Raw genomic sequence first — 13,651 nt, 5'->3', positions numbered from 1 at the left:
CACTCCATTGAATGCTCCTCGGGCCGATATTTTGAATATCCTCAAAAGAAAAAATATTTTGAAGTGGCCGCCTAAAATTCTTTTGAAACCCGGAGAGCGGCGGGATCGGGAAAAGTATTGCCGATTCCACAAGGACTATGGTCATTACACTAATGATTGTCGTCATCCGAAGGCGAGATATTGAGAGATTGATATCTCGGGGACATCTGTCCGTTTTGTTAGCGGGAGAAGGGAGGAGCCACGTGGGCCACGTGCGGCTGCCCCTAAAAGGAATCGTTCGGTTAGTTCGGAACGATCGAGGGAGGCCCGAAGTCCAAAAAAGGCAAGGAGGTGATTGAAGCTGCTACTCGGTCACCGATCCTTACCATCTTCGGGGGTCCAGAGCCCGAATCATTCCGGAGTTTAAAAACCAAATCCAAATTTGTTGGAGCCGGAGAGGCGCGAAGCGGAAGAAGCTGAATGGTGAAGATTCTATCACCTTTAGCGAAGAAGACGAAAGAGATGTTTGTTTACCTCATGATGATGCTATAGTCATCAAGGTAGAGATTGCACGGCGGGAAGTGCATAGAGTATTGATTGATACGGGGCTGCAGGTGACCTAATTTCTTACGAAGTGTATCAAAAATTGAAGGTGGATCGGGACTTGATGAAACCTTCATCTACACACCTATATGGCTTTGCGGGGGTCATCTGCGGTAGCGGAAGGATCGGTTCGGTTGGATCTTTCCATTGGAAGTTTTCCTAAAGAAACAAGCTGTCCGAATCAATTTTTTGGTGGTTCGAGAACTACCAGCCTATAATATGATTCTCGGGCGACCATCTTTATCCAAGATAGGTGCTATTGTTTCGACAAAGCACACTGAAGATAAAATTCCCGACGATATGGGAATCGGTCAAGTCTCCTCGACCGGAAGATCTCTCGGCGGTGTTATGTTGCCTATTTAAAAGACAAGGAGGGTCCGAGGAAGGTTCTTGCCCTCCCCATAGAAGTTCGAGATGATCGGGAAGAGACGAGAGATGCAAAGGCCCGAACCGGTGGAGAAAGCTGGAGCAAATCCAGTCATTGTGTACCGAGGATGAGAAAAAGATTACTTATGTCGGGTCCGAGCATTTGGAAGAGTTTAAAGATGAGTTGAAGTTATTTCTTCAACGGAATAAGGATGTATTCGCATGGTCTGCTGAGGACATGCCGGGGATCGATCGGGCCATTGCGGAGCACAAACTACGGATAGACCCTAAGGCGAAACCGGTGATACGAGAAAAGAAGAAATTTCTCTATTGAAAAGTATGAAGCCGTTCGGAGCGAAGTTGAAAAACTTAAGAATTCTGGTTTCATAGAACCAATCGAGTGCCCAACTTGGTTGGCCAACGTGGTGATGGTGAAAAAGGCGAATGGGAAGTGGAGGATGTGTACGGACTACACGGATCTAAACAAAGCTTGCCCAAAAGATTGCTACCCGTTGCCTCGGATTGACCTCTTGATAGATGCTCTTGCGGGATATGAAACTTTAAGTTTCATGGATGCCTACTCGGGGTATAATCGGATCCTTATGAATAAGGAGGATGAGAAGTATACGGCTTTCATGACTGATCGTGAAAGCTATTATTACAAGGTCATGCCTTTTGGCCTGAAGAATGCGGGAGCAACATATCGGAGGGCCGTCAACAAGATTTTCAAAGAGCTGATAGGAAAGAATGTTGAAGCATATGTTGACGACATCTTTGGTGAAAAGCTTTACAAAAGCAAATCACATTGCAGATTTGGTGAGGTTTTCTCGATGCTGAGGAAACATCAAATGAAGTTGAACCCCGAAAAATGTGCCTTTGGAGTCTCCTCGGGCAAATTCTTGGGTTTCATGGTATCACGAGAGGGGAATTGAGGCAAATCCTGCCAAAATACAAGCTCGATTGATATGGAGGCTCCCAAAACCGTTCGGGATGTACAATGTTTGACGGGGAGAGTTCTTTGCCTTAAATCGATTTATCTCCAAGTGCGGAGAAAAATGTTTGCCTTTCTTCAAGGCACTTAAAGACCTGAAGGGCGGTAAGGAAGCAAAGTGGGTGAAGAGTGCCGAGAAAGCTTTCGAGGAATTAAAAGAAGCACTTGGACAACCACCGATCCTGTCCGGACCGGAGAAGGGGAAATATTACAGCTATATCTAGCGACATCCCTTTCGGCGGTCGGTGCGGTACTTGTTCGGGAGAAAGATAAGAAACGAGTGGCCGATTTACTATGTAAGCCACGTGTTGCTAGATGCGGAGACGAGATATTCGCAGATTGAGAAGCGAGGCTCGGCTCTCATGATGGCCGCCGGGAAGCTAAGGCCATATTTTCGAGCTCATCCAATTGAGGTATTTACAACTTTTCCTCTTAGTAAAGTTCTTAACAAACCTGATTTATGCGGAAGGATGGTATCTGGTCGGTTGAGCTAAGTGAGTTCCAAGTGAGTTTTAAGCCCGGAGCTGCAATCAAGGCTCGGGCATTAGCCGACTTTGTAGTAGAAACTCTTTGCACCGGTGGAACCCACCATTGAGGATCCCATTATACCAACCACTTGGGAGGTATATGTGGATGGTTCGAGTAATAAAGATGGAGCAGTATTTGGAATTCTATTAAAAAGTCCAGCGGGATTTATTATTCGATATGCTTTGAGATTCGCATTTGATGCAAGTAATAACGAAGCGGAATATGAGGCCACGATAGCGGGACTTCGGTTGTCAAAGGCATTAGCTATTGCAGATGTTACTATTTATAGTGACTCTCGGCTTATAGTCAACCAAGTCCGGGGGGAGTATGGCATTAAGGAACCACGCTTGCAAAAATATCGGGAGATAGTGCGGGCATTTCGGAACCAATTTCGGAATTTGAAGATATCTCGGATTTCGAGGAATGAAAATTCGGTGGCGAGATGAGCTATCCCGACTAGCCAATGCCAAGGAAAAGAATCTAGACCCTTCGGTCTACATTGAAGAGGTAACTTTTCCAAGTTATCATGAGAAAGAAATTTCTTATATTGAAGCGAACGTTCTTTGGATGGATCCAATAATCGAATATCTAAGAGATGACAAGTTACCCGAGGATCCGGTAGAGGCAAGGTTGATCAAGATTCGATCAGCTAGATTTGTCATTCGGAATGGGAGACTATACAAAAGATCTTATCTTTGGACCCCTTATGAGATGTATAGGCCCCGAAGGAGCAAAATCAGCTTTGGCTGAGGTTCATGAAGGAATTTGTGGCGCTCACATGGGTGGCGAGCCCTGGCCCACAAAATTCTAAGACTTGGGTTATATTGGCCTAAGATCCAAGAGGCTGCTATGGACTACGTTCGTCGATGTAGTAAGCTTGTCAAATTCATGCTACGGTATCGAAGCGCCCGGCGGAAATTATGACTTCAATTCTAAATCCCATTCCCTTTGCAATGTGGGGAATTGATATCATGGGCAAATTCACCAAGGCATCGGGCGGACGGGAATATCGATAGTAGCAATTGATTACTTCACAAAATGGGTAGAAGCCGGTGCACTTGGCGACAATTGCGAGAAAAAAGTGGAGAAATTTGTGCTTGAATCAATCATATATCGCTTTGGGATTCCAAAGATAATTGTCCTTGACCATGGTACTCGGTTCGATTGTCCACAATTTGAGCAATTTTGTGGAACATATATGATCGAGCATCGTATGTCCTCGGTGGCATACCCCCAAAGCAATGGCCAGGTAGAGGTTACTAACCGAACGCTCTTTGGAAGGAATAAAGAGAAGACTCGAAGCTGACAAAGCTTCTTGGGTCGAAGAACTACATAATGTATTGTGGGCTTATAGAACTACGGTTCGAACACCTACGGGAGAAACTCCATTCAGGTTGGCATATGGATCCGAAGCATTGGCACCTGTGGAGATAATGGCGGGGACGTTACGGGATCGTGAGTTCGAGGAAAAAGCAAATGAACAAGGACTGCTTGATAGTCTTGATTTGTTGGACGAAGTTCGGGCAAAGGCAATAGCACGAACTCAACATTATCAAAGAAGGATAGCGTCTCATTATAATACTCGAGTGAAGAATCGTCGGTACTTAGCCGGAGATTTGGTGTTGAGAAACACCCTAGCTTCCGACCCGCGTCACCAAAGAAAGTTGGACCCTTCTGGGAAGGACCTTATATGGTTGTGAAACCGGTCGGTTCGGGAGCTTACCAGGCTGAAGAACATTGATTCCCGGAAAGAGTTGGATCGTTACGTGGAATGCTAGGCATCTCAAAAAGTTTTATCCTTGAGGATGATTTCGATTTTGTTCGTGATGTAATCATTTTCAACTCAATCAATGCAATTTTTGGTTTTCAACAAACTATCTTTTGATTGGGGGGCATCATACACCACATTCAAGAACAAGATCCAACTATAAGGCATCGGATGAAAATTCGTGTGGGTCCTTCAACACTTCAACGCTTATGGAAAATCTTTCGAACTTTCTTAAGTCGGGGCATCGGATGAAAATCCGAGTGAGTTCCTTTTGCAAGGCGTCGGTTTGATACCCGAGTGAGTTCCTTCGAGACTTATTGAATTTTTGAATTATCCTTAAGTATAAGGCATCGGTTTAAAACCCGAGTGAGTTCCTTCTCAGACTTATTGTATTTCTCCGGAAATCCTTAAGTATAAGGCATCGGTTTAAAACCCGAGTGAGTTCCTTCTCGGACTTATTGTATTTCTCCGGAAATCCTTAAGTATAAGGCATCGGTTTAAAACCCGAGTGAGTTCCTTCTCGGACTATTGTATTCTCCGGAAACCAAGTAAGGCATCGGTTCCTTCTCGGACTTATTGTATTTCTCCGGAAATCCTTAAGTAAAGGCATTGTTTCGGACAACTAAGACCTAATGCAACGGCGATTCAAGTGGCTAGCAAAGTTCAAGATAAAGTAATTTCTTATTTCTTGGAGAAGATCCAAAGAGGCCGGTATCAAAATAATTACAAGAGCTGGATACAATCTTTGATCAAAGAAGAAAGTCATTACAGGTATTGTTAACAAGTTATACAAGATCGACGCGACTTTGCTAGAACAAACATATGAGTCAACCATTGGTGGGGAGTCAAGGAAAAGAAGAGAAGAAATGAGGATTACAAAAATATTTCGATATTCGGAAAATCCTCCGCAATTTCATACTCTTTGTCCGGCTTGTCCGGGAGAAGAATGGTCCTCGACCAAACTCGCATTCGGTACAAGCTCGTCATAATTGACTTCTTCCGGCGGAGAATAAACAGGAGAATCTTCCGGATATTGCATAATATCCGGATCGGAAGGTGGAGGATCAATCTTATCCTTGGTCCAGTCGGGAGGAGGAATACCCGGGTCGGTAAATACTTCGGGATGGCAAACAACCTTTGTAGGGAGTCGTATCAAAATGAGGATCTTTCCTTAATATTGATTCCCATACTTCGTTCTCACCATCCCGATGCGCTTTGCAAGTTATAAGCATTCAGCATATCAACAAAAGGCTTCTTGTGTAAATACTTGAAGACGAGGCTCTGCGAACATCGGTTGGAAGGGATTCGGGCAAAGGAACGACGAGCTTGCCTTTCGGGTAATGTTTCAGATCCTTTAGCTCCGACTTTCCAACTGTCCGCTCCGATCGCCGGATCTTCTCCCTGGCATCATCCAAGTCCGACCGAAGACGACCAATCATCGAATTCTTTTCTCCTGCCACCTCCCAAGCTAGATTCCGAAGGCGAGCAATCTCAACATCTTTAGCTTCGAGAGATTTCCCGAAGCCTAGAAACTTCATTGCTCAACCTACTGAGTCTAGTGCTTGCTTCCACTTGGTTGTGGAAGTTACCAGCAAGACTCCTGCAAACAACTTTCGAGTTAGCGAGGAGCGAGAAAAGTAATTTTTCAAAATCGAGAGGATAATGAAGAAAGACTTACATCACCGGTGACTTCGTAAAGACTTCATCTGGAAGTTTGGAAAGAAGCTGCGCTCTCGGAAGTCATTCGAGCAGCGGTACACCATTCCAACGCTCTGTCAAACTCGTTTGACACTAATTCGAGCGAAGGATGAGAAGGATGAACTACACCAAGCAAAGGCTGAGCTTCATCACTTGTCACCCGACGGCGCTTCTGGTGGCAAAATCCTCCAACTCGGAAGGAGAGGAGGAGGATGCCAAACAAGCACTGGAGTTAGAAATAGGAGCAGCACCTGCTGGGACCACACCTTCATCGAGACGCCAACATAGTTGCCTCGGATGCCCGAAGAGTCTTCTTCGGGGGTGCACCAACTGAGCTCACCGGCGGGGCTCACCGGCGAGTGCCGGCGGCACCATCGGCAGCGGAGTGATCAAGATCTTCTGGGAAAGACGAGCGATCACTTCGGGCAAAGGAGGCGTAGGGACGGCATCAACGAAGCTGCGGGAATCGACTTGAAGATTCACCGCCGGCGATCGCCTTACGCTTGGAGGATTCACTAGCTGAAACCACCATGCTGGCCCCAACCACCACCGACGCAACCCTTTTCTTGCAAGATTTTGCTCCGATAAAGTTCGGGTTGATCTTGGGAGCCACTATGCAAAACAACAAAAAAAAAACCAGCCGTATCGGTACTGAGAAATAAGCGGCGGCAACAATGGGGAAACCCTAGTTTTCTAAAGCTTACGACAGACCAACAAACTAAACCCCAAGTATAACTACTTGTGCGGTTTACTTCGGGGGAAGTGGGGAAAGAGATGAGAAATCAAAAAACTCACTTGTTCGGAAATGGATAGAGCTGTCGTTGGAGTACGAGGAATACGGGAGCGGGCCGAAGGACGAAGGTTGCTTTGGCACTTTAGCAAATCTATCTTGCGAAGTCGGGATAGATGGAGAGTACCCACGAAGGCTTTAAATAGCCTAAGGTATAAGACGACGGTTGAAGGCTAAGGACAACCGACGACCCGGATCGAAACGACGCTTCGAAATCCGCAAAAAGCAAGATCAACGGTCGAAGGGATGCCACATGGAAACATGTGGAAGCGAGCACGATGCGAGAGAAACCTCCAATCGTCGCACTTGCCATTAAAATAATGGATGTATTTCCGATTCATTGGAAACGAGTGAATGGTACACAAAAGCGGGAAAACGTTTGAACTTCGCGAGAAGGAAACGTGCGGACTTTGCAATAAATGAAGTAGTGGGGAAGATTAACGCATCTTCCCGAAACGCATCTTCACAATATTTCTATAAGATCATTATTCGGCGAGGAATGAAAAGTTAAGTGATAAGTTTTATCATTAATACTTTGATATTCAAGGCAATACTTCGGCGGGGAGACGGGGAAATTTTGAGGCCAACATGAATAAAGAAATGTCTATTCATTATATTGAGGGTACATCTTTACAAAAGAACAACTCCCTAAGCCTTTTCTTCATTGTTGCCCGAGGGACCCTGGTCGGGATGACTTTTCTCAGGACCATGAGAAGAGCCTTCCTCAAGAGTGGCATCGGCTGAATCCTCTACAGACAACAACTTGAGACTCGGCTTGTGATTTCTCCTCTGGAAGTGCCGGCTCGTCATCTAGATATGCCTCATATTGAGGGTCGGCTGGAAAAGGATCATCTACTCCCCGAGCCCGGCCCGGTCTGGGAGATCCATACCAACTTTCCCGAAGACCTGCGGGTGGCATACCTCACGAAAAGGAGCGGTGTCGAAGTCGGGGGATCGTTCCAAGGATCTGCTCCCAAACGTCGTTCTGCCCCATGCGATAAGCTGAATGTTGTAGAAACCTAGCAATTCGGAGAAAGGTACGTTGTTCGGGTATTTCCGAATGCACTCCTTCCGAAGGTGCGGCTTTATATGCTCGGGCTTGCTAGGGATTGCCAACTTCAGATGTTCTTCGAGCTCCCTACTTTTGATTTCAAGGCTGTCACCAAACAACGTGGCAGCTGCCTTTTGCTTCTGGCCTCGCTCGGCAGCGGAGACACGAATTCTCGAAGCTTCAAGAGTTTCCTTGAGGGAGATCACTTCTTCCTCATGCTTTTTCTGCAGCTCCACGGTAGGCTGCGGTCGGCTGGTCTATTTTGAGAATTGGCCTTGGCCAATTTCTCTTCACAAGTTTGCGGCAAGGAGCTGGTGCGACCAACCCGGCTCAATGCTTCCATGTGTTGATAAAAGCTCAACACGGCATTCTGGGAAGACGGAAGATATCGAGAAGAAGTCATAAGAAATTATGAAAACATAAGTAAGCAAGAAGACCGTTACCTTGTAGATTGACTAACAAGGGAGGTGTCATCCGGGGCTTCAAACTCCATGGCGATCGGAAGGAGCAAGGCGAGGGAGCTCCACTCTGCGGCTTTCTCGGGATCCGAGTGACCCTGTCGGTCATCTTCGGGGTCCCTTTGGGGGATGAAGACTTCCTCACCATCCGTCGAAGCTTTGGATTTTTTGTTGGAGGGAGCATCAATTGTGTCATGCCTCCTCTTGGTTCGGACGGAGGAGGAGACGTTAGCCCTCTCCACCATTGGTTTCTTCCCTTTACCCGAAGCATCGGCTACGGGCTGATATTCACGATACCCCCCTGTAAGAGGGTCGGGAGAGGAAGAGAAGCCTCTTGATCTGCGAGTCAAGACCACGGGCGATCGTTGCTCGGCTGTCACAACGGCCCTAGCGGCCTTCACCCGCGAGGCTTTCGGGGTTCGTTACGGGAGGAGGCCTTGCAAAGAAGAAGGACAAGAATCGAGAATTCAAGACATATCACTTCGGTCAAATCAAAGGATGATGGTTAGAAGCTCACAATGAGCCAAGCCCCGATCTTGAAGGATGGAGTTATACTCCATTTCATATCCATGTATCTCTTGATACCACGGAATGGATTTGATCTTCCCGATGGCCGCCTCGTCTTCTTTGGATAAGGGAAGGCCCCGGTTACTTTCGGACGAAGAAGTAAACCTCCTCCGGGTGGTCGGGAAGTTAAGATCTGATGGAGGCGCTCGACAGAAAAAGTATCGTTCGCGCCATCTTTTGTGGTTAGAAGGGCAAGTTCCTTTGACAAGGATGCTGCCCCTCCAATCAAGTTCAGCCTTATTGCGTTTGGAAAGAAAGACCCATCCGGGAGGATGGGGAGATAGAAAGAACATGAAAATGTACAAAAAGAGAAAGAGATGGCGTGATGCCAAGCTCAAAACACAAACCCAAGAAGCCGACGATGAGACGCCGGCTATTGGGGAGGAGCATTCCGGGACAAATGTTCCAGTGATTCAAAGCTGCGGAGAATAAAGGATTAAAAAAGGGAAAGCGAACCCCGCTTTCCGGTGCATCTATGTACGGGAGAAAATTCACCCGAAAGGGATGAATCAACCCTCTCATCGGGGTGGGGAGCCCTAACTTGATATGAGGAAGGAAGGTCAAAATCTTGGACAGCTGAAAGAAGGGTTTCTCCATTATAAATGGAAGGAACAGAGCCAGGCCCACCATTGGACCCGGAGGTTTGAGGTTGCCTAGAAGAATCAACGATCTTGGAAGATCCAGACTCGACAAGGACAGGGGAAGTTTCGGTTTTTCTTTCAAAACCTTTTTGAGAAACTTCAGCGAACTCCTGCCCGGAGGACGGTTAGGGTTTTGTTATCACTATCCAGTTGTTCGGGGAGCGGGGAGAAGCAAAAGCATCACTTGCTATCACCAACATGGGGTACTAAAGAAGCCCTATCGTCCGCCATTACTCGTTTCGATAAACTACAAAAAGAAAAGACCGGTAAACTTGCGATTCGGTGAGACGGAAGCTTGAGAGCGAGGAAGGCGCGAAAGCGGACAACAAAGGTTCAAATTCCAGACAGGAAGAATGAAACCTACGAGGACAACGAACCGCTTTTAAAACTCCCGCACGAGTGTTCGGGAATCTGAACGATCGAGATTGATTCAAAATCAACGATCAAGATTCAAAGACGTTTTGAAAGTTTGAACTCACGAATCCGAAATAGGCGTTCGGAAACCGTCGCTTGGATGACGTGAGCCACGACGGATCAAGCGCAACGAAGACATGTGGCCTTACACTCACAACGCTCGAGGAAAAGTGACCACCGCATTAAATGTGATATGACATTTAATGAAGCACGCAGAGATCATCACGACGACGAACCCGGTTAAAAACCAAGCCCTCGGGATCGACCGAACGGCTTAGTGCAGGGGGCTCGTGATATGGAGAGTTTATGATCGACCGGGTTCATACCTGGTCCGACCCTCGACCCCGGTCGAGACGGAGAAAACCGAATCGCTCCCGAAGCGAACCGGATCAGAAGATGGCTTGCTGAAGAAGAAAGATTATTCGGCTGCAAGCGTGCCCTAATCTTACTTATGGATTAGGGTAATCACCACGATGACGAGAGACTCAAAGCGACGGCTGCGGATAATCATCATCAAAGGGATAACTATCGCATAACCTAACGGTTATCTCGGGAGTCCTCTACTAGCCCAAACTAGTAGAAGTCTATCGCTCAACGGATCTTATTGATAAGATCCAACGACTACCCGAAGAAGGCTCGAGTGCATCCAACGAAGGAGATTCGAAGGTACACTCTATATAAACCTCACTACCATACAAGGTGAGGGACGGATCAATCGATCAAAAAGAATACTATACGAGACTCGGGTTCGGATACATGCTGATAGATCCAAACTATCGGCGTCACGCTATCTAGATCACCTTTCCCGTTTCTTCATTCATTAGCTCTGTGCTTCTAGTAGAGCCGTTTGTGATTAAGTTCATCAAGCGACTTAGCCTTCGGAGGTGGACTCCCGACCCCAGCGGTCGGGCCACATCGACGCTTTCGTTTTGCGAGGACATCACGTGGGGACCAAGGGGGGGGGGGGTGGGGGGGGCCCCCCCGCGAAAGGCTCCCTGGCCCCCCCACCCCCCCAAAAGGGGGGGAGGGGGCCCCCAAACACCCTTTGGGCCGCAAAAAAATGGGCCCCGGGGGGGCCAGCGACGTTCAACTCCTTGTGCGTTTAGATGTTGTCTATGTAACGGTTGGACGGATGGATACACAAAGAGAATTAAAATATTGGAAGTCTATAAAATGGAATGGTGGTATAAAAAGTGACAGGTATAACTATCCCGTGAGGAAGGGGCTGGTATCAACAAGTGACCCACATACACTATATTCCACAATTATGCTCAAAAGTCATCCATAACATGACAAATATATTTGTTATGGCTTGGCTTTGTTTTTTCACTTCCATAGATATGCTCAGATGTTAAGATTTCTTGTCCAAGTGCTAAGTTTCACAACCAGAGAGCCAGGATCACGTCCCTATACAGACATACAAGACATCCACAGAATTTACAACGTTCTAAGTGGAATTCAATGCATTCAAACATTCTTGTACAAGGACATTATCTAAACACATACATATTACAACTTGTTGGGTTCCTTTCCATTACAAATAAGCAATGAAAATTAACCTTGGGTTTATTCAAATTCTAAGTAGAATGGAATATATTTCATCCTACCTTAAGCAATCAAGTTGGTCCCAAAGACTTGTCAATCCAATGAAAGGTCAAAAGATGCCACCAACTGATGAATAACGGGTCTAATGGGTTAGAAAGTAATGACTTCGAAGAATCTTTAAGGGTGAAAAGCACTCAAACTAAAAAAAATTATTGATGCACCCTCGTTTCCACCAAGAGGCTCAAGTGATACCCATAACACGATACATATATACTCTGATGACCTAATTTTTCTATAGGAAGATTCAATAGCTGCAAATATGACCTTTTCTATTTTAAGGACATTTGTAACATAAAAAATTCAATGGGCGGATAAACTTAATCAAGTTTTAAATATCGGTATCAAGTATCATATTCAGTAATGACTTGACTTCAACATTGTAGACTTAGAGTTTCTTGAAGAAAGAAAAATGGGAGATATTAATAATTTAACGTTGTATTCCACATATAGTTCCAAAAGTGCATCCATTTGGCTTGACTCTTGAGTTGATTTACCCATACTGTAGATGTGAGTCACCCTCACTAGGATGGATGCTATTGTTTGTGATCTATAAAGTTTTCCCCAAAAACTGTATTCCATTACAAATGTTGTGTTTCAACTAGTCTTGTTTATCAGATTACCATCAAAACAAACCCAAACTTTTTTTAGGTTTTCCTATAACAAGTAGCTTCATAAAACTTGCTACATTCGTTCCCTACCATCACAAATAAGCAATGAAAAAACAAACTTGGATTTCCATCAAGTTCTCAATATATCCATCCTACCTTGAACCATAAGGCCTCACATTGGTCTCATGACTTGTCAATCTGATGATAAATCTAAAAACCGACATCTTCTCCACCTAAGGATATTGTTCGTTCATCCACTTAGGCCATCGGATGGACAACACCTGTCTGGTTGATATCCTCACATGCCATGTGCCATCCATTGACATGACCAGATTAGTGAACAATATCCTTAGGTGGAGAGAATGCTATTGTAGATGTAAAGGTAGGTACTAGTGTACTACTACTGATTGGTGTACGATGAGTCTAATGAGTTAGGGTGAAGATGATTCAAACCCCAGTAAATGGAAGGTGTTTACAATGACCACCAAGGCATTCTTTTACCATTCAAACCCCTAAATGGAAAGAGTTTGGAGTGGCCTAGCAAGGCATTCTTTGATTATTCAAGTCCCATTAAATAGAAAGCGTTAGAATGGCCCACCAAAGCTTTCTTTTACATATTGATATTTGTAGTCTTATTCCACATAGAAGCTTGAGTGGCATCCATAAAATGACGAATTTGTAATAGATATTGGTTTTGACTAGGCACATAGATCCTCTACCTCCAGCTTGTTGTGAGCCCAGTTCGTCCAACCGCTAGATGGACAAAGAGTTTGAGCATCAAATCCATAACATGATTTAAAATATCCAATGGTTCAACTCTTTGTGCATTTAGATGTCGTCTATCTAGTAGTTGGATGGATGGATACACAAAGAGTTGGGTGCAGAGGATCTCATTCATGTGACAATTGCTTACATTATTTGGTATAAATGCCATAATTCTATACCGTAGTGAGGGCATTCTTGGAGAAGGCTTTGAAACCTCTCCATTACCTTAGCAAATGACTCATTGGGTTTCTGACGAAATTGAAGAATGACATTTCTTATTTTATTTATCTTAGAAAAAAGAAAGAATTTATTCAAGAACCGGACAGTGAATTGTTACCATGTGGTAATGCTATCCCGAGGTAAGCTATAAAGCCACTTTTTAGCTTGGTCCTTTAATGCAAATGTAATAAACCGTAGTCTTACGGCATCATCAGTGAGTTGTTGCACTTTCATAAGGATACAAACCTCCTCAAACTCCCTAAGGAACAAATATGCATCTTGATCAGGTAACCCATGAAATTAGGGTAACATAGACAGATAATGGGACTTAAGTTCAAAATTATTACCCCTCACTTCAGGTAAACATATATAGGAGGGTTGTGCAGATCTGGTTGGATAAAATTTAACTCTAAGACTCTTAGGTGGAAGAGGTGGAGGTAGGTCTTCCATGGTCAAGGTAGACACTCGGACAATTCTATTTTTGGAATCACGAATCTAGACACACATGCACAAACCACCTAATGCAATTAAAGGCTCTTATGAGCAAATGAGATTTTTTTTATTTTTTATTTTTTTAAAAAATAAAGTAACTAAAGAAAA

Source organism: Hakea prostrata, chromosome 9 (genome assembly GCF_041222555.1).
Source record: "Hakea prostrata isolate BN-2017 chromosome 9, UWA_Hpros_2, whole genome shotgun sequence".
Classification (NCBI taxonomy): domain Eukaryota; kingdom Viridiplantae; phylum Streptophyta; class Magnoliopsida; order Proteales; family Proteaceae; genus Hakea; species Hakea prostrata.
Note: the sequence above shows the minus strand (reverse complement) of the source record.